General features: G+C 45.7%; 1 pseudogene; it reads right to left on the bottom strand.

Moving 5' to 3' along the window:
* Positions 1-693: 693 nt before the first annotated feature.
* LOC143172085 (protein-lysine 6-oxidase-like) lies at positions 694-21,970 on the bottom strand (annotated as a pseudogene).
* Between the last annotated feature and the right edge of the window lie 3,488 nt (positions 21,971-25,458).

Raw genomic sequence — 25,458 nt, 5'->3', positions numbered from 1 at the left:
CGCACTAGAGCACTCCGCTGCGGATCGTGCCAGCACTGGAGCTGTTCGCCTCGGCGAGCAGCAGCAAAGTAACATATATGTGTCGGTTATTGCTAAATGTTTTAAGAGCTCTGTAACTTGTCTGCTTAGCAGTTCTGTGTGGATGCTGTAAGTGGGTATTGAATGAGTATAGAAAGATTTTACTGCAAATACAGAGAAAACTTGAGCCAGAGGTAACATCTGGGACCACAGACAGTAGCAGCAATTTTGAAAGTGGTATATATCCAGATAACAAGATTGCTGGAGCAAAATTCTCCAGCAAAGACCTCTGATAAGAGTCCTGCACTGATTGAAGGATGAGTTTTGGCAAACTTATGATTATCTTTCAAGCCTAAATAATTTTTAAAATTCACTGCTAGACTTATGGAAACAGTTTAATTGGTAGAGGTCAGGATTCAAAAGCTATGCACTTATCAACAATAAAGTAACTGTTCCCATCCTTCTTGACATAAACACACCTTTGAAAACTATCATATGTATTTCTACTTAACACACTAGATCCTGAAAGCCATGAAATGACATACTAAAGAAATTGATATCACTAGAATTCATAGTGGGAGTTATTTTTTCAACATAAATCTCTAAGCTTTATAAATCTGTTTGTCAACTTTAGTACTATGAATATAAAACAGGTGCAAAGAAAAAGGAATGTACTTACGGTGAAATTGTACAGTCAGAGGCATATGCATGGTGGCCTGTATAGCGTATATCGCAGCGTACTATGTTGTTGGAGTAATCAGACTCAGGTACCAAATAGCTGGGGTTTACACTAACCTTGAGGGGGGAAAGCACAGTGTTGTCTAATTCCAAGTTTGGGTTGATAACATAGCACAATGGTTAAAAAAGGATATACACATATGATTGCTTCTTTAAAAAAAACACAAACCCTTCCCCCAAACCCTTACCTTCAGAATGTAATTTCCAGGTTTTACATCTGTACTATTAATCCATTTGCAATCTATATCAGCATTGTAAGTGTCGTAACATTCAGGGCTCAGTCCCTTAAAAATGGAGTTAGATAGATGTTAAAGAATTTTTAGGAATAGCAACATCCAGAAAGTAGTAATACTCAGACTGAAATACACTTAACTATCATAGCATTTCACTAAGAAAAAAAAAAAAATTACCTGAGGGAATAAAGCTTAGTTTTTCTTGGCATCTTATTTGGATATCTAAATTGGAATACCTAAGTCTGATGTATCACTTTTATAGACAGCACTCTATTACTACTGCATAAGAAGCACCTATACTATTGTTCGTTGTTTATCTGTAGGATATCTGTATTTTATCTGTTCTTTAAAGTAAAAAATTAAAATATGTTAGAAGTACTTAATTCTGAAAAGCTGCTGCAGCACTCTGAAAAGTGTTGTTTAGGTGTGTCAAGTTTCTATTTTCCTCTAAACCATACTTTTTGTATGTGTGACTAGTACAGTACAGGTCAGTCAGCAAGGGATCCTGAGCAGAAACACTGAGCTACATGATGGGAACATTTCCCAGTTTTGTAAGACAGAGTTTTGACACTGTCCCCCTACTCTTCCCTATGTTATCCCCCCTGCCCAAATAAAAATGAGTCAAAGTTATCCATGGTCAAAAGACACTTCACAGAAAATAATACATTTGCCAACACAAAAATAAGTTTCAAAGGAAAACTTAGAGTTGAGTATTTAAAAATCTCTTTACTGCTTGTCGTGGTTTAATCTCAGTCAGCAATTAAGCACCACGCAGCCGCTCGCTCACTCCCCCCCACCCGGTGGGATGGGGGAGAGAATTGGAAGAGCACAAGTTAGAAAGACTCGTGGGTTGAGATAAAAACAGTTTAATAATTGAAATAAAATGATAATAATAATATGATAATAATAATAATAATACACAAAACAAGTGATGCACAGTACAATTGCTCACCACCCGCTGACCGATGCCCAGCCAGTCCCCGAGCAGCGGCCCCCCCGGCCAGCTTTCCCCAGTTTATGTACTGAGCATGACGTCACATGGTATGGAATGTCCCTTTGGCCAGTTTGGCTGTGCCCCCTCCCAGCTTCTTGTGCACCTCCAGCCTCCTCAGTCAGTAGAGCATGGGAAGCTGAAAAGTCCTTGGCTAGTGTAAGCATTACCTAGCAACAACTAAAACACCGGTGTGTTATCAACTTTGTTCTCATCCTAAATCCAAAACACTGTACCAGCTACTAGAAAGGAAATTAACTCTATCCCTGCCGAAACCAGGACAATATCCACCCCTTATTCTATACCATTTGCATCATGCTCAAGTCTCACATTTTCCAGTGCAACCTCATTAACCACCCACCCCGCTTTCCATCCTTTGATATAACACACAGATATCATTCCCTTAGTCTATGGACCACCCTTGTGGAATGTCTGTAAAATGTCCAGAAATGTCCATGAAATATCCATTGAGTTCATTTAGTCCGTGACTTTGGGCTCCATCTGTGATGGTGGTCACTCAGGACAGAAGAGGTGGTGTGTTGCGTGGAGTTACTGGGTACCAAAGCCAGCTCAGGTTAGGTCACTGCTGCACTTGCACTGCTTCTTGTAAGGCTTGTCCTCCACTTGTTCGGGTGGTTCCTGCTATAGTAATTCCTATAACACGCAACTCAAATCATGGGTTACAACAATTTAAAGGTATTTCCATTACAATCTCCACCCCTGGTCCCTTTGGGCCAGGTTATAGGGTTTAACATTGCAATGAACTCCTCCCCTTGCTCCTAGCCTGGCTAGCAACAAGGGGTTCCTGCTATAGTAATTCCTATAACATGCAACTCAAATCATGGGTTACAACAATTTAAAGGTGTTTCCATTACAATCTCCACCCCTGGTCCCTTCAGATCAAACCATAGGGTTTAACATTGCAATGAACTCCTCCCCTTGCCCCTGCTCTGGCTTGGACTTATCCACAGACTGCAGTCCCTTAGGGTAGTACCTGCTCCAAGTGGAGCCTTATCTATGAGCCACAGTCTCTCCAGGGGTACACCTGCTGCGGCATAGACTTATCCACAGTCACTTTGAGATGCACCTGTTCCAGCACGGCCTTCTCCATGGGCCACAATGTCTTCAGAGATATACCTGCTCCAGCGTGGCCTTACTCGCAGCCACAGTCCCTTCAGAAGTAAACCTGCTGTAGCACAAACGTGCCAGCCCAGGCACATCGCCATTGCGTTATCAAAATGTTCCCAGGCACAGCAGCACTCAGCGGTGGCGTGACTTCATTTAGGCCACGATAGTCTACTGTTAGTCTCCACTCTCCATTAGACTTCCGCACTGGCCATATGGGACTGTTAAAGGGTGAGTGGGTCTTGCTGATCACTCCTTGGCTCTCCAGTCGACGAATCAGCTCATGAATGGGAATCAGGGAGTCTCGGTTGGTGCGATATTGCCGCCGGTGCACTGTGGTGGTAGCGATTGGCACTTGTTGGTCTTCGACCTTCAGCAACCCCACAACAGAAGGGTCCTCCGAGAGACCAGGCAAGGTGGACAGCTGTTTAATCTCCTCCGTCTCCAAGGCAGCTATACCAAAAGCCCACCGGTACCCTTTTGGGTCCTTGAAATACCCTCTCCTGAGGTAGTCTATGCCAAGGATGCACGGAGCATCTGGGCCAGTCACAATGGGGTGCTTCTGCCACCCATTCCCAGTTAGACTCACTTCGGCTTCCAATACAGATAGCTGTTGGGATCCCCCCGTCACCCCAGAAATATAGATGGGTTCTGTTCCTATATATCTTGATGGCATTAGGGTACACTGTGCACCGGTGTCTACCAGAGCCTTATACTTCTGTGGGTCTGATGTGCCAGGCCACCGAATCCACACAGTCCAGTAAACCCGGTTGTCCCTTTCCTCCCCCTGGCTGGAGGCAGGGCCCCTCTAATCCTCATCACAGTACTCGTTTCTCATTTCTTGTACGTATGAGTCAGAAGTTTCTTCATTAAGATCAAGAGTAAGATCAGCCCTTCTACTCTCTCTGGGGAACTGCCCGCTGGAAACTGGAGCAGCAATTTTCCTGGAAGAACCTCTTTCTGTGATTGTTTTCCCTTGTAATTCACGTACCCGTGCCCCTAGGGCTGCAGTAGGTTTCCCATCCCACTTCCTCATGTCCTCTCCGTGGTCACGCAGGTAAAACCATAGGGTGCCCCGTGGTGTGTATCCTTTATATTCTCTCTCTTGAGCAAAAGAACGCTTACTTCTAATAGCCGAGATACTGGTCCGTATAGGTGAGGAGTAGGACCTATCCTCTCTGAGTTGCTGGATCTCCCGGGACAGTTTTTCGGACAGTTTCTCCACAGCCGAGACGATGGAGGAAGAAAGACTTTCCTCGTATTGCCGGAGTTGACTAGCCAATTCATCCACTGTTTGTTCCTCTCCATCTTTCCAGGTTATCACTGCCAATGAATTGGCGTATGACGATGGTGCGCTCCTTATAAACTTCCGCCACATGGGTCGTGTGCACTTGACTTCGTCTGGATCTTTGGATAGTTGTTCATTGTTGAGGTCATCATAAATCACCTCCAGCACAGCTAATTCTCTCAGAAACTGGATACCCTTCTCCATGGTGGCCCACTTGCTTGGGCGACATATGACATCTTCCTTAAAGGGATACCTTTCCTTCACGCTTGACAAGAGTCGCCTCCAAAGGCTGAGGATACGTGTCCCTTTTCCAATTGCTTTGTCAATGCCCCCTTCCCTAGAAAGGGATCCCAGCTGCTTGGCTTCCCTACCCTCTAATTCCAGGCTACTGGCCCCATTATCCCAGCATCGGAGCAGCCAGGTGACAATATGCTCACCTGGACGGCGGCTGAAATCTTTTCGTATATCTCGCAGCTCACTCAGGGATAGAGATCGGGTGGTCACTGTCTCGTTTATGAGTTCTTCCTCTTCCTCCTCCCCGATCAGCGGCCGGCTTTCCTCCTCCCGTTCTCGTGATGGTCCTTCTCTAGGGTCATCTGTCTCGTATACTTCTTCCTCCGGTTCCCTTTTAGAAGAAGCTTCTTCCTCCCTTACTAAACGAGCTGACTTCCGCTTCCAAGATTTCTTCTTGTGTACAGGGGCGACTGATACTGGCACAGGCTCGTTCTTTGGTTCAGCCACAGGGCGTGTTGCTGGGGTTGGAGTGGCCGCAGTGCAAGTGCATGTCACCGGAGTCTGAGTGGCCGCAGGGCCTGTTGCCGGCATTGGAGTGGCCGCAGTGCATGTCGCTGGGGTTGGAGTGGCCGCAGTGCATGTCGCCGGGGTTGGAGTGGCCGCAGTGCAAGTGCGTGTCACCGGAGTCTGAGTGGCCGCAGGGCCTGTTGCCGGGGTTGGAGTGGCCGCAGTGCATGTCGCCGGGGTTGGAGTGGCCGCAGGGCCTGTCGCCGGGGTTGGAGTGGCTGCAGTGCATGTCGCCGGAGTTGGAGTGGCCGCAGGGCCTGTCGCCGGGGTTGGAGTGGCCACAGGGCCTGTCGCCGGGGTCTGAGTGGCCGCAGAGCCTGTCGCCGGGGTTGGAGTGGCCACAGGGCCTGTCGCCGGGGTCTGAGTGGCCGCAGAGCCTGTCGCCGGGGTTGGAGTGGCCGTAGTGCGTGTTGCCCGGGTTTGAGTGGCTGCACGGCCTGTTGCCCGGGTCTGAGTGGCCGCAGTGCGTGTCGTTTTACTGTCAGAGCCAGAGACCTTCTCTTCCCTTTGAGGGTACTGAATGGTGTTGAACAGGGCTCGGTAGGCATGGGCCAGGCCCCAGCACGTTGCAATGAGTTGCATCTCTCTAGAGTTGCCAGGGTGACAGCATACTTTTTCCAAATATTCTACTAACTTTTCAGGATTCTGCACTTGCTCAGGGGTGAAGTTCCAAAACACTGGGGGTGCCCATTGGCCTAGGTACTTGCCCATCTTGTCCCACACACCCTGCCACTCATAATTATTCAGCCTTGGGGCAGATCTCTGGATGATATTCTTAAATTGCTTACCAACTTTAGACAAAACCGAAACAATATTCCCAAGAAGTATTAATAGAAGTATCTTAACTGCCCAAGGATGCTCAAAATACTGAAAAATTACTGTAATGAAGGAGGAAACATCATAGAAGAAGGTAGTGACGCTGCCATTCTGTATTTCCTCCGTAAAAAAACTCTCAGAAAAGTTACTGCAATTGCTAGTTGTCTCCACGATATGGTATCCATGGTACAGTAACGGCTTCATTGCGAAGTTTACATACCACAGAAACGTCAAGGTCAATGTTCTAAAAACAAACCTCACAAGCGAGACATTACTATTCACTGCAGACCACAGCAAACTGCAAAACCCAACACCAATCTTTAACATGTACAGCAGGAAAAAGAGCGCGATGCAGATTATACAAATCAATATCGAGAACAGAGAAACCAACATTGTGACCCTCAACTATTAACAGATATAAGTTCCTTAATACACTCCGGTTAATCTGTTATTATCTCAAACCCTTCGTGCCCCACGTTGGGCGCCAAAAAGGACTGTCGTGGTTTAATCTCAGTCAGCAATTAAGCACCACGCAGCCGCTCGCTCACTCCCCCCCACCCGGTGGGATGGGGGAGAGAATTGGAAGAGCACAAGTTAGAAAGACTCGTGGGTTGAGATAAAAACAGTTTAATAATTGAAATAAAATGATAATAATAATATGATAATAATAATAATAATACACAAAACAAGTGATGCACAGTACAATTGCTCACCACCCGCTGACCGATGCCCAGCCAGTCCCCGAGCAGCGGCCCCCCCGGCCAGCTTTCCCCAGTTTATGTACTGAGCATGACGTCACATGGTATGGAATGTCCCTTTGGCCAGTTTGGCTGTGCCCCCTCCCAGCTTCTTGTGCACCTCCAGCCTCCTCAGTCAGTAGAGCATGGGAAGCTGAAAAGTCCTTGGCTAGTGTAAGCATTACCTAGCAACAACTAAAACACCGGTGTGTTATCAACTTTGTTCTCATCCTAAATCCAAAACACTGTACCAGCTACTAGAAAGGAAATTAACTCTATCCCTGCCGAAACCAGGACACTGCTATGCTTCTATGAAGTTTAGTTAACATATTTTATTATCATTTATGGTACAGTACCTTTTAATGTAAATATTGATTGTATTACTTGGTCTTATTTACAAAAGGTGAGAATAAAATTGAAACTGACCAAAAACTGGACCTAAATCTCTGCAAATCTCATGTAAATAGCTTTTGAGGTTCTGTAGTTTGAACTTGATCACTAGCATTGGAACCTGTCACTATCCTTAGGAATAATGCAGCTTCTTGCTAAAGATATACTCTGCTGAAGTGCTTTCTCTGAATAGAGGAGAAAAAAAAAAAATCAAGGGCTATTTTCGCATTCAGTTTTGTAGGGAAAAGACCTGATGGGGCTAGTGTTCAGGCAAATAGAGACACAAGAATTCTGAGAGAATCTAAAATGTAGCCTTTCATTGAGATCTATCTTTTTAGAAAACTTATTTGCTGTTAGGAACATTAATAAGAATCTCCATACACAAATGTAACAATGGTTCAAATCTGGTGTCTTTAACCATGGCCGATATTGATGGCTTTAGGCAAAGCTGGTATGTTCTGAAAACACACAGAGTGCACAAAACCAAGTCCTGCAGATGTTCCCTCCTGACCCAGCTTGTGATCAGATCAGATTCCCTTATATGTTCTGAGGCTGGAGGAAGGTTTTGCAGTCTAATAACAAACCCCTGAAATATGGGCTTCCAGTGGAAATGCTGACACAGCAGTGATTCTAGTGATACAAATACTCCAGCTGTAAAATATGCATGTTGCTTAGTTAGTTGTCATAGTCTACACAAGGAGAAAAGATATTTTTAAAACCTCTTCAAAGCCTTTATATTGTAGATCATTCATTATATTTAAAATTCAAATGTGGACATATGAACCAGTAGAGCACAGCTGACATTCCTCTGTGATAAAATGACTACCTCCTAGATTAAAAACTGTAGAATAAGGGATACAACTTTATGTATAAGTATGGCCACACTGAGTTAGACCACAGGTCCATCAGGCTCAGTATCATGTCTCTGACAGTGGTCAGCAGCAGATGCTTGAGGAGAACAAACATAAGAAATGGGATGTGTAGTGTCCTTTACCCAGGCAAATCCCTTTCAACAGGCATTTAATAATTTTTGAGAGAGGATACCGTCACATTATTATGTTTAATAGCCTCCATTACTTTGTCTAAAATTTTTTTATCCCATGCATATCTATTTGGTCTCTGCAACATTCTGTGGCAAGTTCAATAATTTATTTGTGTGTGAAAACAGCATTCCTCTGTTTTAAAGCTGTTGCTTAATAGCTCTTTTGGATATCCTTAAATTCGTATACTTTAAGAAACAGTGAATTTCAACAGTTTCCTCTTGCAATCCAAGACCATTCGAGATTTGGTATTATTTCTGTTTTTCCAAATGGAATGATCCTAGTCTATGAAATCTCCTAGTGTGGTAGCCATACTACACTCTTGATCATCCTTGTTCTCCTGGGATGTTTTTTTGTTTTATTGTTTAAGTTGTACTGTAACCTTTTTGAGATGTGGTAACCAGAACTGCATACAATATCCAAGGTAGGAATCTATCATGGATTTGTACAATATCATAATGGTACATTCAATTTTTTATCTATTTACATTGCTTTGCATTTGTAGATGACTATTCATAATGTTCAGGTCACTCCTATTCTCTTTAATGGCCTTCTATACATGCATAAAACAATGCTATAGATTTCCTGTATCAGACTGGCACACAGTAGCTATAGGTATTAAGGGAATTCATTACCTTGCAGCAGCATGCTCTGAGAGGGAGAAAATACTAGCTATGAACTCTGGGAACATCCAAGGACATCACCAAGCAGTCTGAGAAGGAAGAACACCAGAAACCACTTCTTTACTGACTCAGTCTTCAGTTCCCCTTAGCTTGCTTGACTAGTCCTATAACTATAAATTGCAAGAACTTGTGGTATCTTTTAATGTAGGTCAGTTACCAGTGACACTAGATTAACAAGAGTCCCTGGGTAGGTTGTAAGTCTCCAAGTTGCTACCCTGGCCTCTATGATGGAGAATTTCAGAGCTAGTTAAGGCATCAGATGATTTAGCCTGCATTGGTAGAAAAAGATATCTGAAGATAAATTACAGGGGAAAAAGAAACTTGGTTATCTCTGAACCACCTCTTACCTGCATATGTGCTGTACATGCATATCGTCTATAATATCCATAATCACAGGAGGTATCTTCAAGACAGAAACTTGCTTTCTGTCCTTCAGCAACTTTTCTATGTGAGCTTGCATCCAACAAGTCATAGTGGCTGAATTCATCCATGCTGTGATAATGTCTGTTAGACCATGGAATCAATATTAAAGATGAATCAGATTTTGCCAATATCATTTTAATATATTCCTATCTGATCTATCTTCTATTAGATCTGGCCAAATTTTCTTTATCACACAGAACTCATGGGTTAGTATATTTTCCTCTTACAAGCCATTCAGTTAAGTTTTATTTTCATTATTCTAATTTTCAATTACTATAAAAATGCTATCTTCTATAAAGAAGCAATGGGTTTTAATTTGTTAAAGGAAAGACTCTGTAACAGCTCTAATTTTCTAAAATTTCCTGTTTCATCTCTTTTACAATAATAATAGCAAGCAATAAATAGTTTATATTTGAATTGTACTTACAAGCTTTGCCTTTAGGCAGAGTTTGGCTAGGAATGCTTACCTTACATACTATAAACTCCAGGGAAGTTCGCTACTTGTTAGTTATTTTCCCATTTCCATGGTCCTCAGTACATGTAACACATAACATTAGTGAAAAGAAATTCTGCATAAAGAAATCCGTTTCAGTGTACTGACGTTACAGATCTCATTAGCTTGTCTATTAACTGTTAAAAACTAGTGGACACTGAATAGTGACATCATCAAGTTTTGTAATCTGTACTTAATGCAATCGCATTACTTCAAAAGTGTGTATACTTTCAATGTGGGCAGAGTGATGTATTTTTCCTGCTCTCATACATAATGAGTTCTAGCTCTTACTGTGAACTTGAACACCTATTATTCTTATAATTTTACTTTTTCCAAATAGGTGGAAAAGTAAATTTGTACAATCTACCTCAGCACCTTTTCTGTGCAGCATTTGACTACCGTTACTTATAAACACTTTCAGCACAATAGGTATATGAAAAAGATGTAATTAAACAGAATTCAACCATATTGTTAAAATGAAGAGTCTCAAGCATACAAGTCTCAAGCATACAAGTCAAGATCACTCAGAATGGTCCACAGATGATGATGACTAACACTGAAGTCTGATGGCTGGCCAAACTAATTGGTAGTTATAGTTCATTTCAAAAGGACTTGTTTCAGTATCATGGAAATGAGCATGAGAAATGGATTTTTTTTTGCTGGCAGTGTGTTTTCTGTCCGAGAACTGAATTAGCATCAGAGACACTTTGCATCTGGACAGTGATAGCTAGACTGTAGCGGCAGAGTAAAAAACTGCTTGTTCTACAAATGGAAGATTTCAATTTCTCTCCATCCATTTCATTCATTTATCATTTTTGTAAGCGCCAGGTGGGTGGGTGTCCTGGTTTCGGCAGGGATAGAGTTAATTTCTTTTCTAGTAGCTGGTACAGTGTTTTGGATTTAGGATGAGAACAAAGTTGATAACACACCGATGTTTTAGTTGTTGCTAGGTAATGCTTACACTAGCCAAGGACTTTTCAGCTTCCCATGCTCTACCGACTGAGAAGGCTGGAGGTGCACAAGAAGCTGGGAGGGGGCACAACCAAACTGGCCAAAGGGACATTCCATACCATGTGACGTCATGCTCAGTACATAAACTGGGGAAAGCTGGCCGGGGGGGCCGCTGCTCGGGGACTGGCTGGGCATCGGTCGGCGGGTGGTGAGCAATTGTACTGTGCATCACTTGCTTTGTTTATTATTATTATTATCATATTATTATTATCATTTTATTTCAATTATTAAACTGTTTTTATCTCAACCCACGACTTTTTCTCACTTGTGCTCTTCCCATTCTCTCCCCCATCCCACCGGGTGGGGGGGAGTGAGCGAGCGGCTGCGTGGTGCTTAGTTGCCGACTGAAATTAAACCACGACAGTCCTTTTTGGCGCCCAACGTGGGGCTCGAAGGGTTTGAGATAATAACAGGTTAACCGGAGTGTATTAAGGAACTTATATATCTGTTAGTAGTTGTGGGTCACAATGTTGGTTTCTCTGTTCTCGATATTGATTTGTATAATCCGCATCGCGCTCGTTTTCCTGCTGTACATGTTAAAGATTGGTGTTGGGTTTTGCAGTTTGCTGTGGTCTGCAGTGAATAGTAATGTCTCGCTTGTGAGGTTTGTTTTTAGAACATTGACCTTGACATTAGTGTGGTATGTAAACTTCGCAATGAAGCCGTTACTGTACCACGGAGACCATTTCGTGGAGACAACTAGCAATTGCAGTAACTTTTCTGAGAGTTTTTTTTACGGAGGAAATACAGAATGGCAGTGTCACTACCTTCTTCTATAATGTTTCCTCCTTCATTACAGTAATTTTTCAGCATTTTGAACATCCTTGGGCAGTTAAGATACTTCTATTAATACTTCTTGGGAATATTGTTTCGGTGTTGTCTAAAGTTGGTAAGCAATTTAAGAATATCATCCAGAGATCTGCCCCAAGGCTGAATAATTATGAGTGGCAGGGTGTGTGGGACAAGATGGGCAAGTACCTAGGCCAATGGGCACCCCCAGTGTTTTGGAACTTCACCCCTGAGCAAGTGCAGAATCCTGAAAAGTTAGTAGAATATTTGGACAAAGTATGCTGTCACCCTGGCAACTCCAGAGAGATGCAGATCATTGCAACGTGCTGGGGCCTGGCCCATGCCTACCGAGGCCTGTTCAACACCATTCAGTGCCCTCAAAGGGAAGGGAAGGTCTCTGGCTCTGACAGTAAAACGACACGCGCTGCGGCCACTCAGACCCGGGCAACGCGCCCTGCGGCCACTCCGACCCCAGCGACAGGCCGTGCAGCCACTCAGACCCCGGCAACCGGCCCTGCGGCCACTCAAACCCGGGCAACGCGCCCTGCGGCCACTCCGACCCCAGCGACACGCCGTGCAGCCACTCAGACCCCGGCAACAGGCCCTGCAGCCACTCCGACCCCAGCAACATGCACTGCAGCTACTCAGACACCGGCAACAGGCCCTGCGGCCGCTCAAACCCGGGCAACACGCACTACGGCCACACCAACCCCGGCGACAGGCTCTGCGGCCACTCAGACCCCGGTGACATGCACTGCGGCCACTCAGACCCCGGCGACATGCACTGCGGTCACTCCAATCCCGGTGACAGGCCCTGCAGCCACTCAGACCCCGACGACAGGCCCTGCAGCCACTCCAACCCCGGCAACATGCACTGCGGCCACTCCAACCCCGGCGACATGCACTGCGGTCACTCCAACCCCGGCAACAGGCCCTGCAGCCACTCTGACCCCGACGACAGGCCCTGCGGCCACTCCAACCCTGGCAACATGCACTGCGGCCACTCCAACCCCGGCGACATGCACTGCGGCCACTCCAACCCCGGCAACAGGCCCTGCAGCCACTCAGACTCCGGTGACATGCACTTGCACTGTGGCCACTCCAACCCCGGTGACATGCACTGTGGCCACTCCAACCCCGGCAACAGGCCCTGCGGCCACTCAGACTCCGGTGACATGCACTTGCACTGCGGCCACTCCAACCCCAGCGACACGCCCTGTGGCTGAACCAAAGAACCAGCCTGTGCCGGTATCAGTCGCCCCTGTACACAAGAAGAAATTTTGGAAGCGGAATTCGGCTCGTTTAGTAAGGGAGGAAGAAGCTTCTTCTAAAAGGGAACCGGAGGAAGAACTGTACGAGTACCCTGGAGAAGGGGCATCACGAGAACGGGAGGAGGAGAGCCGGACGCTGATCGGGGAGGAAGAAGAGGAAGAACTCATAAACGAGGCAGTGACCACCCGATCTCTATCCCTGAGTGAGCTGCGAGATATACGAAAAGATTTCAGCCGTCGTCCAGGCGAGCATATTGTCACCTGGCTGCTCCGATGCTGGGATAATGGGGCCAGTAGCCTGGAATTAGAGGGTAGGGAAGCCAAGCAGCTGGGATCCCTTTCTAGGGAAGGGGGCATTGACAAAGCAATTGGAAAAGGGACACGTATCCTCAGCCTTTGGAGGCAACTCTTGTCAAGCGTGAAGGAAAGGTATCCCTTTAAGGAAGATGTCATATGTCACCCAAGCAAATGGGCCACCATGGAGAAGGGTATCCAGTTTCTGAGAGAATTAGCTGTGCTGGAGGTGATTTATGATGACCTGAGCAATGAACAACTATCCAAAGATCCAGATGAAGTCAAGTGCACACGACCCATGTGGCGGAAGTTTGTAAGGAGCTCACCATCGTCATACGCCAACTCATTGGCAGTGATAACCTGGAAAGATGGAGAGGAACAAACAGTGGATGAATTGGCTAGTCAACTCCGGCAATACGAGGAAAGTCTTTCTTCCTCCATCGTCTCGGCTGTGGAGAAACTGTCCGAAAAACTGTCCCGGGAGATCCAGCAACTCAGAGAGGATAGGTCCTATTCCTCACCTGTACGGACCAGTATCTCGGCTATTAGGAGTCAGCGTTCTTTTGCTCAAGAGAGAGAATATAAAGGGTACACACCACGGGGCACCCTATGGTTTTACCTGCGTGACCACGGAGAGGACATGAGGAAGTGGGATGGGAAACCTACTGCAGCCCTAGGGGCACGGGTACGTGAATTGCAAGGGAAAACAATCACAGAAAGAGGTTCTTCCAGGAAAATTGCTGCTCCAGTTTCCAGCGGGCAGTTCCCCAGAGAGAGTAGAAGGGCTGATCTTACTTCTGATCTTAATGAAGAAACTTCTGACTCGTACGTACAAGAAATGAGAAATGAGTACTGTGATGAGGATTAGAGGGGCCCTGCCTCCAGCCAGGGGGAGGAAAGGGACAACCAGGTTTACTGGACTGTGTGGATTCGGTGGCCTGGCACATCAGACCCACAGAAGTATAAGGCTCTAGTGGAGACCGGTGCACAGTGTACCCTAATGCCATCAAGCTATATAGGGGCAGAACCCATCTGTATTTCTGGGGTGACGGGGGGATCCCAACAGCTAACTGTATTGGAAGCCGAAGTGAGTCTAACTGGGAATGGGTGGCAGAAGCACCCCATTGTGACTGGCCCAGATGCTCCGTGCATCCTTGGCATAGACTACCTCAGGAGAGGGTCTTTCAAGGACCCAAAAGGGTACCGGTGGGCTTTTGGTATAGCTGCCTTGGAGATGGAGGAAATTAAACAGCTGTCCACCTTGCCTGGTCTCTCGGAGGACCCCTCTGTTGTGGGGTTGCTGAAGGTCGAAGACCAACAAGTGCCAATCGCTACCACCACAGTGCACAGGCGGCAATATCGCACCAACCGAGACTCCTTGATTCCCATTCATGAGCTGATTCGTCGACTGGAGAGCCAAGGAGTGATCAGCAAGACCCGCTCACCCTTTAACAGTCCCATATGGCCAGTGCGGAAGTCTAATGGAGAGTGGAGACTGACAGTAGACTATCGTGGCCTAAATGAAGTCACGCCACCGCTGAGTGCTGCTGTGCCAGACATGCTATAACTTCAATACGAATTGGAATCAAAGGCAGCCAAGTGGTATGCCACAGTTGATATTGCTAATGCGTTTTTCTCAATTCCTTTGGCAGCGGAGTGCAGGCCACAATTTGCTTTCACTTGGAGGGGCGTTCAGTACACCTGGAACCGACTGCCCCAGGGGTGGAAACACAGCCCCACCATTTGCCATGGACTGATCCAGACTGCACTAGAACAGGGTGGAGCTCCAGAACACCTGCAATACATTGATGACATCATTGTGTGGGGCAACACAGCAGGAGAAGTTTTTGAAAAAGGGAAGGAAATAGTCCAAATCCTGCTGAAGGCCAGTTTTGCCATAAAACAAAGGTCAAGGGACCTGCACAGGAGATCCAATTTTTAGGAATAAAATGGCAAGATGGACGTTGTCAGATCCCAATGGATGTGATCAACAAAATAACAGCCATGTCTCCACCAACTAGCAAAAAGGAAACACAAGCTTTCTTAGGCGTCGTGGGTTTTTGGAGAATGCACATTCCAAATTACAGTCTGATTGTAAACCCTCTCTATCAAGTGACCCGGAAGAAGAACGATTTCAAATGGGGCCCTGAGCAACGACAAGCTTTTGAACAAATTAAACGGGAGATAGTTCATGCAGTAGCCCTGGGGCCAGTCCAGGCAGGGCAAGAGGTAAAAAATGTGCTCTACACCGCAGCCGGGGAGAATGGCCCTACCTGGAGCCTCTGGCAGAAAGCACCAGGGGAGACTCGAGGTCGACCCCTAGGGTTTTGGAGTCGGGGATACAGAGGATCCGAGGCCCGCTATACTCCAACTGAAAAAGAGATATTGGCAGCCTATGAAGGGGTTCGAGCTGCTTCAGAAGTGATCGGCACTGAAGCACAGCTCCTCCTGGCACCCCGACTGCCGGTGCTAGGCTGGATGTTCAGAGGGAGGGTCCCCTGTACACATCATGCAACTGATGCTACATGGAGTAAGTGGGTCGCACTGATCACACAACGGGCTCGAATAGGAAACCCCAGTCGCCCAGGAATCCTGGAAGTGATCATGGATTGGCCAGAGGGCAAAGATTTTGGAATATTGCCAGAGGAGGAGGTAACGCGTGCTGAAGAGGCCCCAATGTTTAATGAACTACCAGAAAATGAGAAGCAATATGCCCTGTTCACTGATGGGTCCTGTCGTCTTGTGGGAAAGCATCGGAGGTGGAAAGCTGCTGTATGGAGTCCTATGCGACAAGTGGCAGAAACTGCTGAAGGAGAAGGTGAATCAAGCCAATTTGCAGAAGTAAAGGCCATCCAGCTGGCTTTAGACATTGCTGACCGAGAGAAGTGGCCAGTGCTCTATCTCTGTACTGACTCATGGATGGTGGCAAATGCCCTGTGGGGGTGGTTGCAGCAATGGAAGCAGAGCAACTGGCAGCACAGAGGCAAACCCATCTGGGCTGCCGCATTGTGGCAAGATATTGCTGCCCGGGTGGAGAACCTGGTTGTAAAATCCGTCACGTAGATGCTCACGTACCCAAGAGTCGGGCCACTGAAGAACATCAAAATAACCAGCAGGTGGATCAGGCTGCTAAGATTGAAGTGGCTCAGGTGGATCTGGACTGGCAACATAAGGGTGAATTATTTCTAGCTCGGTGGGCCCATGACACCTCAGGCCACCAAGGAAGAGATGCAACATATAGATGGGCTCGTGATCGAGGGGTGGACTTGACCATGGACACTATAGCCCAGGTTATCCATGAATGCGAAACATGCGCTGAAATCAAGCAAGCCAAGCGGTTAAAGCCTTTTTGGTATGGAGGACGATGGCTGAAATATAAATATGGGGAGGCCTGGCAGATCGATTATATCACACTCCCACAAACCCGCCAAGGCAAGCGCCACGTGCTTACAATGGTGGAGGCAACCACCGGATGGCTGAAAACATATCCCGTGCCCCATGCCACTGCCCGGAATACTATCCTGGGCCTTGAAAAGCAAGTCCTATGGCGACATGGCACCCCAGAAAGAATTGAGTCAGACAACGGGACTCATTTCCAAAACAACCTCATGGACACCTGGGCCAAAGAGCACGGCATTGAGTGGGTGTATCACATCCCCTATCATGCACCAGCCTCCGGGAAAATCGAATGATACAATGGACTGTTAAAGACTACGCTGAGAGCAATGGGTGGCGGGACGTTCAAACATTGGGATACGCATTTCGCAAAGGCCACCTGGTTAGTCAACACTAGGGGATCTGCCAATCGAGCTGGCCCTGCCCAGTCAGAACTTTTACGTACTGTAGATGGGAATAAAGTCCCTGTAGTGCACATAAAAAATATGCTGGGGAAGACAGTCTGGGTTATTCCTGCCTCGGGCAGAGGCAGACCCATCCGTGGGATTGCTTTTGCTCAAGGACCTGGGTGCACTTGGTGGATAATGCGGAAGGATGGGGAAGTCCGATGTGTACCTCAAGGGGATTTGATTTTGGGTGAGAATAGCCAATGATCTGAATTATGTGATGTTAAGTACTAATTATAGTTATAATAGTTATACTAATAATACACAGATATACTAATCATACTAATAATATTATATGCCATACTAATGTTATTACAATAAGAATCACCCAGACTAATGAAGAATAACTTCAGTGAAACCAAGCAAAGCACAGTGATGATGGTACCAGAACTGACTTCAACATGAAACAATCCAACACCACATACCATCTCCATTTTTCCTACCCTGGAAGATTATTATGACAGATGGAGCCCGAAGTCATGGACTAAATGAACTCACCGAACATTTTAGAGGGATGGCCCACAGACGAAGGGAATGATATCTCTGTGTGTGTGTGTGTGTGTGTGTATATATATAAAAAAAGGGGTGGTGATTAATGAAAATGTACTGGAAAATATGAGACGAGCATGACGCAGATGGTATAGAATAAGGGGTGGATATTGTCCTGGTTTCGGCAGGGATAGAGTTAATTTCTTTTCTTGTAGCTGGTACAGTGTTTTGGATTTAGGGTGAGAACAAAGTTGATAACACACCGATGTTTTAGTTGTTGCTAGGTAATGCTTACACTAGCCAAGGACTTTTCAGCTTCCCATGCTCTACTGACTGAGAAGGCTGGAGGTGCACAAGAAGCTGGGAGGGGGCACAGCCAAACTGGCCAAAGGGACATTCCATACCATGTGACGTCATGCTCAGTACATAAACTGGGGAAAGCTGGCCGGGGGGGCCGCTGCTCGGGGACTGGCTGGGCATCGGTCGGCGGGTGGTGAGCAATTGCACTGTGCATCACTTGCTTTGTTTATTATTAGTATTATCATATTATTATTATCATTTTATTTCAATTATTAAACTGTTTTTATCTCAACCCACGACTTTTTCTCACTTGTGCTCTTCCAATTCTCTCCCCCATCCCACCGGGGTCAGGGGGGAGTGAGCGAGCGGCTGCGTGGTGCTTAGTTGCCGACTGAAATTAAACCACGACAGTGGGTTTTTTTCTGATGGGGGGTGGGGAATTGTTTTAACTGAGGCATTTATAGAGGCTTTTTTGTTTGGTTTGATTTGGTTTTAGTTTTTTGATCCTTACAAGATTTATAACCTAGTAATATTAGTCTGTCTTTGAAAGAATTTGTTTTAATGATACTGATTTTCATTGGAGTTTGATTACAGCCAGATAAGCTTAAGCCCCTAAAGCTAGGTGGAAATATTCCATTGACTCCAGGGGGCTTTAGATCAAGCCCACATTACATATTTATATCTATTATAGAGTAATATTAAATTATCACTTATGAAACTGTAACATTAGATTTATATTTTAAGTAAGTTGGAAGTAAAGTAAGCTTTCTAGTATTTTACAATTGGTCCTGCTATGAAATAGCTAAACTTGGAATAAAACTGCAAACTCTTGTATGTGAATTTTCTGAAAGAGTACAAGTTTGCAGTGCTACTTGCTCCCAAAACGTTGAAAATGTTCTCCTACATTTGTCTTGCCATGTTTCCTTTCAAGAGCAATTTTGCTATGTGAAAATATCATAATATGATACAGAGATTGATAATGGGATCAGTCAAGTCAATACCTTCTCTTTCCCATATTGACCAGAACATTCCTCACCAAAAACCCATGAAATTCAGGTCAAGAAGTATAGTTCAATGTTTACAATAACATATTATATGGGACATATTAGTAAATGTCCATTTTAGGGTCTGCACAGTAATTTTAATATATTGAGATTTTTATTTACTGGTTTCACTTAAATGTAACTGGACAGTAATCTATATAAAATATAGTTAAAGGGAGATGGTGCCACTGTCAAAACCTATTTGAGATTTGTATTTATAAAAAAATTTATACTTGTAAGAGTTTCATAGATAAGCTTCATATCCATTTCGGTTTGATGCATGTAGCTATATAAAGAGTAATTACCACTACCATAAAATGGATGAGCTAGGAAAATCCTAAAGTTTTGCATCTTCTCCTCCCCACTTCACTGCAGTTCTAGAACATATCACATTATAATTGACAATTCGCTAATGAAAAATATAATTAGAAGGTAACTATACTGAGCACTTCACTCACCAGTGACAGCTGTGCCACTCCCATGAATATCGGGGTCTGTTTGGTAGGAAATCTGATGTGCCTTAATTTTTCACTCTTTGGGGGAATCTCAAGAGCACTCGATTATCATAGTCTCTAACATCTGCTCGATATGCTGAACTATAATAATGCAAAAAAGAGCCATAAATATATGCAAAAACACTTTAAAAACATTTTATATTGTTTGAGAAGTAACTAATAACATAGGGCTCTTAAGTAGCCCCCTTAAAACTCAAGAATTAAAGACGCGCAAGAATTCCACATGATGTGTTCAGAAGTACCTGGTATCAGAGCAATAATTGGGTAAGATTCAGATCTGCTTCTAATACTGTAAACAGGAGTTTGATCACTGACTTTTTGGCTCTGGCTCTTAAACAGATCACTGCTTAGCTATAAAATTACTCTGGTACCAAAAAAGCAATTTCACTAGCTGCTATAAAACAAAATAACTTGTTTGCTTCTGTTGTAAAAAAAAACAAAACACAAACATGTATGCCCCAGGCTTATCTTATTTTACATAGTTGTAATCTACAGTCTTTTAAATATTGGGATATTTTAATGAAATGATATCTCAAAACATTTCAGATAGTATTTACTGTAAAGTTAACATAAAAAATACTGGTTCTTATGCCCTTTTTTCTTTCTGCAGCAATCTAACTAGAGCATGACCCTGGAAACAGTCTGACATCAATTTATGATGCTGGTAAATAAATAAATCTGTTTTGCATGATAAGGTATCATACAAGTTAAAATGGTTTAAAATGGACATGGTGATTTCATTCCAAACAAAACAGGAAAAAAATCCCTCTTTGCCAAGTGGATAGGACCTGCCTTGCTAGCAAAGTGGTTATTTCAAGCTTTTAAAAGGCTTTGAAACACTTTTCAGACAGATTTTAGTCTGAAGAGACGTTACAATGCATATGCCCAGAAACAACTAGCATGGTTATAATTTTAATAGTAACTTGTGTTGGTTAAGAACAGGTTTTTTTTAAATGGAGCAGAATGTGATTTGGTAGGGGTAGAGGAGGAACATGAAAATCGCCATATTCAAGAGGTTTTTTGGGTGACTCCATTTTGCATAATTCACATGTTCAGATGAGCCTGATAATACAAGTGTGTGGTATAACTTTTAAAAATTGTAGTTTCTTCAAAGCATCTTTGGTTTGTCTCACTAATATGGCTGTATCTTTTCTTCTATGCACACTTTGCCACCTTTCAAAGACTTACAAGAGGGTTACAAACTGGAGTATATTTTGTCAGGCCCTCCTGCCTCACTTTTCTCCACTCCACTCCACTGTGCCCTTAGGTACTCTGAGGCAGGTGCAAGAGCACAAGAGCCTGAAGTGAAAAGGAAAAAGCCGGGGCAATGCCTACTTTGCCAGGCAGTTCTCTTCAGCAGCACATCAAGTTATACATGGACATCCTCTGGACATATATGGACGCTTAGATGTAATAGGGGTCCGGGACTAAGTCAGGGAGACCTGCAGTTCATCAAACCAACCACATAACAGCAAGATCAACCCAGGACACGTCTGCAAAAACTTTGCTTCACACCCAATCTTTAGAAGTTGTCATTTTGCTATGGACCCCTGCCCCCTTTTGTTCAGATCCTCATACCTTGGGTTTTTCTCAAAAAACACATCACAAGCACAATACCTCCAACAAAACTCACAGAAAACTGCAGTTGGCCTTTACTGTGTTGCCCGCAGCTCGCCCCATAGCTGCACCGGCTGCTACCCACCTGGGCTCCATACAGGCTGGGGAGCTGTACAAACGCCTCCCGGGTTAGACTTTTGCCTTGTGCAAGGGGAAAGCAGGATGAATGGCTTCTCCAGAGCGTGATGCTTCTTACACAGACCATCGGTATGTGCTGCACTGGCACCGTCTCGCCTTGTCCCAGGACACTCAGAGTGAGCGGGAGAGAGCAAACCGGGGTGGCACGGAGGGCTGCAGAGCGGCGGGGCCTGACGGACTCCCCGTGCAGAGCACCCTGGAGGGGTGTGAGGCTGGCGGTGGGGGGGAAGGGCTCTTACCATACTGGAAGTAGCCAGTGCCATAGCCAGGTCTGTACCTGCTGCCCTGGTGGGGCCTCTCATAGGTGTCGTAGTAGTTGTAATAGGGGTTATCGTCTGTGTACTCGTAGGGGTTGTAGGGGTCATCTTCTATCATGACATCTTCCCGGCTGGGTCTGAAGTTGCTGAGGGGAGGCAGTCTGCCAGCCCTGGTGCTGCTGTGGTTGCTGCTGGCCCCGGAGCCGCTGGCGGGACTGATGGGAGCGTTGGGCCACGACGCCCCCAACAAGGGGGCCGCAGGTGTGGCGGCCCCTTGGCTCCGCTGCCCCGCGGCGATGGCATGATTCCCGGATGGAGCCTGGCAGCCTGCCTGGAACCAGTAGCGAGCACCGGAGTTCCGGCTGCCGACAGCCCCCTGCAGCAACGTGCCATTGTTTTGGAGCAGCAGAATGGGGCTGCCCACTGCCTCCGCCGACTGCCAGCGCCGGAGGGGTTGGTACTTGGAGCCGAGGCTGAGCAGGCTGTACACCTGCCCGTTGTTCTCCCACTGAATCGGTTGCCTCCAGATGGCGGGGGGCAGCTGCTGGCAGCCGGCGGGCCACAGGCAGCTCCAGTAGACACACGCGTGAAGCTGGGCGAGCAGGAGCCCCTGCGGCGCAAAATGCATCTTCTCCTTCCTAGGTGTGCATCTGGGGGCAAAAAAAGGGGGGGGGGGCAGACAGGCAAGGGGTTGTCTTCTTGCCTGGGGGGAAGGGGGTCTCAGCTGTGTGTTTATATAATAAAGAAAGATGGAAACGGGGGCTCAGGCCCAGCTGCACCTGGATGATGTCACGAGGGGTAGTTCAGGCCCTTCAGGAAGGAAACCTGTCGAGGGGGAGGGAGACGAGAGCGGCTTTTCTTCTCCCCGGTATTCATAGGGGAGGGGATGTGAATAGGAGCTGGAGCAAACAGCCTCTCCTCTTCCTCCAGCTCGTGCTGGTGTCTGGAGTGAGGGAAGAAGAAGGAGGAGGAGGAGAGATGAGAGACTTTAAACTTTCTGGCACATTTGCAAAGTTACACAAGCCCTTCTGGCTAGCTGCTCTCCTGCTATTTGTTCGCGTGATGCGATTGGAAAAGTGCAAGCTTGACAGTTCCCCCACGGCTGCCTGCCCCGACCCGCCCCAGCCCACCCTGGCCTGAGGGAGAGGTGACAACAACGGTTGGAGCAAGTGGGCAGTTGGGCGGTTCATCTCGTCTCACCCCCCGCCCCGCCCGCTTGCCCCGCGCCGAGCATGTGGGTGGGTGAGGGCGCTAAGACACATAGCTTGCTAGGCCGCGGGGCAGCACCAAAATATGCAAAATAGGCTATTAGCTCATCAGCACTGGAGACACCAGAAATGGGGTGGCAGGGAGGGGAGGGGGGCCATTAGTAAGATGTTGTGGTTTAACCTCAGTCGGCAACTAAGCACCACGCAGCCACTCGCTCACTCCCCCCCACACACCAGTGGGATGGGGGAGAGAATTGGAAGAGCACAAGTGAGAAAAACTCATGGGTTGAGATAAAAACAGTTTAATAATTGAAATAAAATGATAATAATAATAATACGATAATAATAATACACAAAGCAAGTGATGCACAGTACAATTGCTCACCACCTGCCGACCGATGCCCAGCCAGTCCCCGAGCAGCGGCCACCCTGGCCAGCTTTCCCCAGTTTATGTACTGAGCATGTTGTCACATGGTATGGAATGTCCCTTTGGCCAGTTTGGCTGTGCCCCCTCCCAGCTTCTTGTGCACCTCCAGCCTTCTCAGTCGGTAGAGCATGGGAAGCTGAAATGTCCTTGGCTAGTGTAAGCATTACCTAGCAACAACTAAAACATCGGTGCGTTATCAACTTTGTTCTCATCCTAAATCCAAAACACAGCATTGTACCAGCTACTAGAAAGGAAATTAACTCTATCCCTGCCGAGATAGAGTCCCTGGCCAGCACATCTCCCAAAACTGGAGCAACTGCTGGGGACCTTCATTTAAGAGTTGTTGTCAGATTCCCTTAATGACCTTGTAATTACAAGAAAACCTTTGTTACCGTAACGGTAACACCTTCATCAAATAAACTCTTGACTATGGACTTTTGGTTTTCTGCATGAGAGTCACAGTGTCACCGAAAATCGGGAATTAAACTCCTTAACACTGGGTGTATTAAAGAGCAGGCATTACTTTATTCGGCACCGGGTGCATGGGGGATCTCTCTGCCTAGCATGCACACCGTACGTTGCATCAACCATCCCTTATATGGTTCTTCAATATACATATGCATCACATTTCTTGGAACAATCATACATATTCATTACATTTCCCAGAACTAATTATAATATCTGCATAGTCTTTCACGCATGCGTTTTGAGTCCTTTAGGGGCTTCTACAGGGGTCTCGGGTGGTTTCTAGTGGTCTCTGCAGGAGGTGAACTTTTCCTTACATGATCACAAATTGGCTCATCACCGCCCTTTGTTACAGTTCTGGTTGTCCTTGTCTGGTTTCTGCTAGTTCTTATCTATCTCACAATGTGCTGGTTAGCTTAGGCCTTGTATGCTTGGCGTATGCTTGATTAATCCAGCCGTTTATCTCGCAAGTATTCACAACAATTCCCCCTGCTTTGAGACTTCCAAGATCTTTTTCTTGGGAGTCTCATAACTCATATTCATAGTAATACATGTTCTGTTCGGGAGTTCTACATAAGACTTTACAACATTGAGTGACTAAAGGGACACATCTCAGGCCAACTTAAGGGGATTACTTTCCAAGGAAATCCTGTCCCTCCTGTCATTACTTGTGAACATATTCAACAATCAGTCATATTCACTGCCTTTGCAAAGCTTATCTTTAAATTCTCATAGGTATTTTCATGTCCATCCCCATTACTAACAGCGGCCCCTTTTAATACACTCAACCCTAGAATGTACAACACAAAAAGCATCATTGTCCCTTTGTCAGTTTTACCCATAGACTTTCTGCCGATTTTATTTTCCACTGAGGTTCGTCCGGTTCTGGAGCTGGTTTTATCCGAGTGAAATGTACCCACAAGTTTATTTGGTCTACTTTTACTGCTGTATGGGTAGTCAGAAGAACTTGCAAAGGTCCTTTCCATTTCTCTTTGAGTGGTTCATCTCCCCAGGTCCAGATGTATACCCAGTCTCCTGGATGATAGGGATGTACCTGGACGTCCAAAGTTATTGGAGAAGCTAAACCAATAAATCGATGTAAAGATGAAAGTATCCTTCCCAGAGATATTACATACACCTTTAAATCATGATTTCCTTTTACTTAGCTTTCCCCAGGAATGATGGTAACTTGATAAGGTCTCCCATAGAGGGTCTTGTATGGGCTCACCTTTTCCTTGGAATTTGGCTGAATTCTGACTCTCAATAAAGCCAGGGGAAGAGCCTGCGGCCATTTAAGTGATGTTTCCTGACAAATTTTGCTCATCTGTCTTTTTAGACTCTGATTCATTCTCTCAACTTTCCCACTGGATTGTGGCCTCCATGGGGTATGTAAATCCCACCTGATCCCTAACATTTTAGACAAGTTCTGTACAATTTCTGCTATGAAATGTGGGCCTCTATCTGAAGACGTTCCGAAGGGAACCCCAAATCGGGGTATTATTTCTTTCAATAACACCTTAGTAACTTCCCTAGCTTTGTTGGTGCGACAGGGAAATGCTTCAGGCCATCCAAAAAAATGTATCAGCTAGAACCAGCAAATACCGGTATCCTTCTTGTCGAGGTAACTCAGCAAAATCTATCTGCCAGTAGTCTCCAGGACTATTTCCCTTTTTTATAATCCCTAAGGGGGGGTCTTTTATAGGAATGTGGATTATTTTGTAAGCAAATTTCAGACTTACCTGCTATACTCGTTAATAACGATGCCTGTCATCCTTACGCTAAGTACTTGATCTTTTAAGGCATTTACAATGGCTTCTGCACCCCAATGTGTTGCTTTATGTTTGTCTTCTGCCAACTGCCTCATTACTGCCTGGGGTACTATTACTTGTCTATCTGCTGTTATCCACCACCCTTCAGGGTTTAGGTGGGCTTTTAATAGTTCGGCCAATTGGTTATCTTGGCTCTGATATTCTGGGGTTACATTTGGGAGGTTTTCATACCTCGATGGAGCAACAA

Source organism: Aptenodytes patagonicus, chromosome W (genome assembly GCF_965638725.1).
Source record: "Aptenodytes patagonicus chromosome W, bAptPat1.pri.cur, whole genome shotgun sequence".
Lineage (NCBI taxonomy): Eukaryota > Metazoa > Chordata > Aves > Sphenisciformes > Spheniscidae > Aptenodytes > Aptenodytes patagonicus.
The sequence above is the reverse complement of the archived record's forward strand: the minus strand, read 5'-3'. Positions and strand labels throughout refer to the sequence as shown.